This window comes from Camarhynchus parvulus, chromosome 4 (assembly GCF_901933205.1).
Source record: "Camarhynchus parvulus chromosome 4, STF_HiC, whole genome shotgun sequence".
NCBI lineage: Eukaryota > Metazoa > Chordata > Aves > Passeriformes > Thraupidae > Camarhynchus > Camarhynchus parvulus.
This window is the reverse complement of record NC_044574.1, coordinates 1,269,677-1,275,676: the sequence shown is the minus strand read 5'-3', so window position 1 is coordinate 1,275,676 and position 6,000 is coordinate 1,269,677.

Here is a 6,000-nt window from a genome sequence, read left to right as displayed (position 1 = left end):
AGGTGGGACAGACACCTCCCGTCTTCCCGCTCTGGAAGACTCCAGGGATCTACAGCTGGTGGAGGTGAATCCCTCACCCACAATCAGAGGAGGAAGCAGGATTTGGGCTCCTCGGAGCACCGACTTCCCAAGAATGAGGGAATTGGTTGTTATTCCTTCTCATCGTAACCTTGGGATCGTTTTTCTCCGATGTTTTTCCCCCTCGATTTCCCTTTGGCACCCTCCAGGCTCCAGCCCCAACTGAGGGCTCCTCGGAGCACCAGCTTCCCAAGAATGAGGGAACTGGGTGTTATTCCTTCTCATCGTAACTTTGGGATCGTTTTTCTCTGATGTTTTTCCCCCTCGATTTCCCTTCGGCACCCTCCAGGCTGCAGCCCCAGCTGGGTTGACAGAAGTGTGGAGCCAGGGGTGACCCTTCAGCCCCGTCCCCAGCAGCAAATCCCCCCTGGAGAGGAGCGAACGCATCCAGCAGGGAATTCTGGCACTAAAAATGATGGATTGGGAGCAGCGTTGCTCTCCCAGCGTTTTACAGGCTGCTCCCACAGGAGTTATTGCCTGGATTTTCCCTGGTTTATGGGATTAACAACCACATCAGCTCTGCCCTCCCCACCCCTCCTGGTGCCTGGCAAGGACCTTTTTCTGTCTAATTACCCAAATTACATCGTTAAGCCTCACTCAGCAATCCTTGGCCAGATCTGGGCTCTGCTCTGGACTCACAAAGGTCCCCAGGCCTGAAAATGTCCAAATCGCAGCAGATACCTGCAAAAAGTCCTTGCTGTAGCTAAAGCCTCACCTCAGGGCCTGAGAAATGGGAGAGAACAAGCAAAAAACCAAAAAAACTCCTTCTTCTCTCACCTGCCCTCATGACTGGAGCTGCAGAAGGTTCTGTAGAATAATAAAGGAAAAAAATAAACAAAAATAATCAAACCTTCTTTTTCTCTCACCTGCCCTTGTGACTGGAGCTGCAGAAGGTCCCACAGAATAAAAAAAAGAAAAAAATCAATAAAAATAATAAAAACTTTTTTTTTTCTCACCTGCCTTTGCATTTGGAGCTGCAGAAGGTCCCGCAGAATAATTAAGGAAAAAAATAAAGAAAAATAATTAAAAATCCTTTTTACTCCTTTTTCTCTCACCTGCCCTTGTGATTGGAGCTGCAGAGGATCCCACAGAATAATGAAAGAAAAAATAATAAAAATAATCATAATAGAAAATAATAAATTATATTCTATATTATAGAATAATAAAAGAATAATAAAAATAATAATAGAAAATAATAAAGAATAAGAAAATAATCCAAAAAACCCCTTCCTTTTTCTCTCAACTGCCCTCATGATTGGAGCTGCAGGAGGTCCCACAGAATAATAAAAGAAAAAAAATAAAAATAATAAAACTCCTTTTTTTTCTCACCTACCCTCACAATCGGAGCTGCAGAAGATCCTGCAGAATAATGAAAGAAAAAATAAATTATAAAAATAATAAGAATTCCTTTTTCTCTCACCTGTCCTCACAATTGGAGCTGCAGAAGATACTATAGAATAATAAAAGAAAAAAATAAATAAAATAATAAAAATCCTTTTTCTCTCACTTGCCTTTGTGATCAGAGCTGCAGAAGGTCCTGCAGAATAATAAAGGAAAAAATAAATTTAAAAAAAATTAATTTTTCTCTGACCTGCCCCCACAATTGGAGCTGCAGAAGGTCCTGCAGAAAAATGAAATAAAAATATAAAAATAAAAATAAAAACTCCTTTTTACTCCTTGTTATCTCATCTGCCCTTGCGATCAGAACTGCAGAAGGTCCCACAGAATAATGAAAGAAAAAATAAAAATAAAAATAAAAACCTCCATTTTCTCTCACCTGCCCTTGTGACTGGAGCTGCAGAATGTCCCGCAGAATAATAAATAAATAAAAAATTAAAATAACTCCTTTTTTCTCTCACCCTCCCTTGCGATCAGAGCTACAGAAGGTCCCACAGGACACACGAGGACTCCACACGATTTTCACGGGCTGGAGCTGGGTCTGGGCGGTTTAGTTTGGATTTCAGGGAAAGGTTCCTCATCCAGAGGGTGCTGGGCACTGCCCAGTTTCCCAGGGGATGGGAATTCCAGAGCTCCAGGAGCGTTTGGACACTGCTCCGGGAATGCCCAGGGTGGGATTGTGGGGTGTCTGAGCAGGGCCTGGGGTTGGATGGATGATCCCTGTGGGTCCCTCCCAGGTCAGGACGTTCTGCACTTCTGGGATTGATGGAAACGAGGAGTTTTGTACCTGGGCAGGACACGAGGAAGGAGGGATGGACAGGGGCACAAGGGTGGAGAGAGGCTCCACCCCAGCACTGAGTGGTGGAATCACAGAACCCTTTGGGTGGAAACACCTCCAGATCATGGAGCCCAACCACTGCCAAGGCCACCACATCCCCTGAGGCCTCACCGCTGCTCCCTCCCCAGGGTTTGCTCCTTCCCCTTCCCTGTTTGCCCATCTTGGATCCTGTTTGAGCAGGGACTCGGCTCTGCTGGCCACGCAGAGAGCTGGGAGCAGCCCCCTGACCACGAGTGATTTGGGATAATCCTGTAGGTTTAGGGGGATGACACCCCTGGATATGGGGGATGACATCATGGAAATGGGGAGATGATCCCAATGGTTATGGGGGATGATCCCAGTGGATATGGGGGCTTGATCCCAATGGTATTGAGGGATGATCCCATTGGATATGGGGAAGGAGATCCCACTGGACTGGGGGGTTGATCCCACTGGTATTGAGGGATGATCCTCTTGGATGGGGGGGATGAGATTCCTAAATAAGGGCAATGATCCCCCTGGATTGGGGGAATCGATCCCACTGGATATGGAGGATCGATCCCACTGATTTTGGGGGACGATCCTCTTGGATAAGGGGGGATGATCCCATTGGTTTTGGGGGATGAAATCCCAAAAGCCCCAGGCCACGGGGGCCACCCCAGCAGCGTCCCACACCTGGGGTCAGCACTGCTCCCGGGGATGGGACAAGGGGACATTGGCTCAGAGTGGACACCAGCAGGAATTCCCTCACGGAAAAGGTGGCCAGGCCTTGAAAATGCCCAGGGAGGTTTGGAATCCCCATCCCTGGTGGTGTCCAAGGAATTCCTGGATATGGCACAGGTGACAAGGTGGGGATGGGGCACAGGATGGACTCGATGACCCTGGGGGGCTTCTCCAACCTCAGTGATCCTGGGATTGTCCATGAGTGTAAGAACTCGGCACCTCTGGGAGACTTCCATCCTCCTGGAACCACAGCTGGAATGGCTGGGAGGTTCCCAGGTCACCTCTGGGAGAATTCCATCCTCCTGGAACCACAGCTGGAACCAGGGGGGCTCCCAGATCACCTCTGGGAGCTTTCCATCCTCCTGGAACCACGGGGGTTCCCAGGTCACCTCTGGGAGAATTCCATCCTCCTGGAACCACAGCTGGGGGCCAGGGGGGCTCCCAGGTCACCTCAGGGAGAATTCCATCCTCCTGGACCCACAGCTGGAACAAGGGGGGCTCCCAGATCACCTCAGGGAGAATTCCATCCTCCTGGAACCACAGCTGGAACCAGGGGGGCTCCGAGGTCACCTCTGGGAGCTTTCCATCCTCCTGGAACCACAGGGGTTCCCAGGTCACCTGAAGGAGAATTCCATTCTCCTGGAACCACAGCTGGAGCAAGGAGGGCTCCCAGGTCACCTGAAGGAGAATTCCATCCTCCTGGAACCACAGGGGCTCCCAGGTCACCTGAAGGAGAATTCCATCCTCCTGGAACCACAGCTGGAACAAGGGGGGCTCCCAGATCACCTCAAGGAGAATTCCATCCTCCTGGAACCACAGCTGGAACCACAGGGGCTCCCAGATCACCTCAAGGAGAATTCCATCCTCCTGGAACCACAGCTGGAACCAGGGGGGCTCCCAGGTCACTGAGGTGCCCAAATTGCCCCTCCACGTTTAGGTGGGAAAATCTGGGAGCTGAATCTTGGCCGGAGCCCAGCTGGAACCCCCCAGAGGGGACAGAAGGAGCCTCATTTTTGTCACTGAGCTGAGCCTGGAGGGACCTCGTGGCCAATCTCAGCCTCAGGGTTCATGGGAGGTGCAGGTAACTGCTCCTGGTTTTGGGAATGAAAAATTTCTGCTGGGGGACACCCAAGAGTAGAGGTGGGAATGAGAGCTGCTCCAAGAACGGTTCCCACTTTTGGGAAGAGCTGGGTTTGATCCAAAAATACAGAAAACCCCAAAGGAGACATTTAAACTCACTCGTTCGTGGATTGGAATTCCCAATTCAGGCCAGGCAGCAGCTGCCACCACCTCCTGGCCCCACAGCTGGGGGACCTGAGCTGGCTCCTGCCCGTGCTCAGCAGGATCAGGATGGCTTGGGATGGATTTTGGAGGAGCTTCCAGTCCATTCCCGACCTGTGTGAGGACCCCTGGGCAGCCCCTTCCTGTTGGTTCTCCACCCTTGCAGATGCTGCAGCCCCAACACCTCCACCCCATCCCCAGCACCCTCCTCAATCCCAATCTCTCTGGACCCCATTCCAGCCAATTCCTGGTGAGCACAGAGAACATTCCAGAAACCTGTGATGGATTTGGAAGCTGCTGGGAAATGTTTTCCTCAACCGAACAACTGCAGATTTTCGGATCTTCCCCCCTCGGCCGCCATTCCCAGATCCCTCTGGTCTCCCAGAACCCAATTCCAGACTGGCTCCAGCACCACAGCCCAAAATTTGGGATCATTGGCACCAAGTAACCGGGATGGTCGGAGCATTCCCAGCTCACTCCTCCCCTATTCCATCGTTTTTGGTGTTTCCTTCAGCATCGCCCCCAAAACAAACACCCTCAGCTTTCCTTGGGGGGAATTTCCCCCGGAGGGTGGGGAGAGAGAGAGAGGCTGGAAAATATCCTTTAGGAGGGATCCAAGCAGCTGGGTGTGTCTCAGGAAAGCCAGGATGTGCCTCAGTCACCGGCTTATCCATCTGGGAACGCCATCAGGGTCACCCCGGGGTCACGGGTGTCCCACGTCACCTCCACCTGCTTTCAAGTAGCGCCCTTGGAAGGGGGAACCTCCCAAGGCTGTCCCCAGGACGACCGGAAAAAACAAATAAAACCAAAAAAACGCCAGAGCAGGGGAGGAATCCGTCCCCTCCTGCACCAAGGAACTTCCTGGTTGGAATTCCAGCATGCAAATCTCCCCCGCCCATCTCATGGCACTCCCGGGCAGACGGGGCGGATCAAAAGTGCCAAGGGAGCAGGAGGGCGCTGGGAGGGGAGGAGAGGCTGGAGGCTGGGATAACAATGGAGGGTTGGGATAACAATGGAGGTCAGGATAACAAAGGAGGGTTGGGATAACGACGGAGGCTGGGATAACGATGGAGGTCGGGATAACGACAGAGGCTGGGATAGTGATGGAGGGCTGGGATAACGACAGAGGCTGGGATAACGACGGAGGCTGGAATAATGATGGAGGCTAGGATAACGATGGAGGGTTGGGATAACGACGGAGGGTTGGGATAACGACAGAGGCTGGGATGACGACAGAGGCTGGGATGATGACAGAGGCTGGGATGATGACAGAAGGTTGGGATAACGACGGAGGTCAGGATAACGACGGAGGGTTGGGATAACGACAGAGGCTGGGATGACGACAGAGGCTGGGATGACGACAGAGGCTGGGATGATGACAGAAGGTTGGGATAACGACGGAGGTCAGGATAACGACAGAGGCTGGGATAGTGATGGAGGGCTGGGATAACGACGGAGGCTGGGATAACGACAGAGGCTGGGATAATGATGGCTTTTCCAGTGCCAGCTGACACAGGCACTGTGGAATCACAGTTTTGGGAAGGAATCAGTTTTCATGGAATGGTTTGCGCTGGAAGGACCTCACAGACCATCCATGGGCACGGACACCTTCCCCTAGACCAGGCTGCCCCAAACTCTCCTTTCCCAGCTGGAAAAACTGAGGGATTCTCAGAAAAAGACAAATTCTCCCTGTCTTTGCTCCA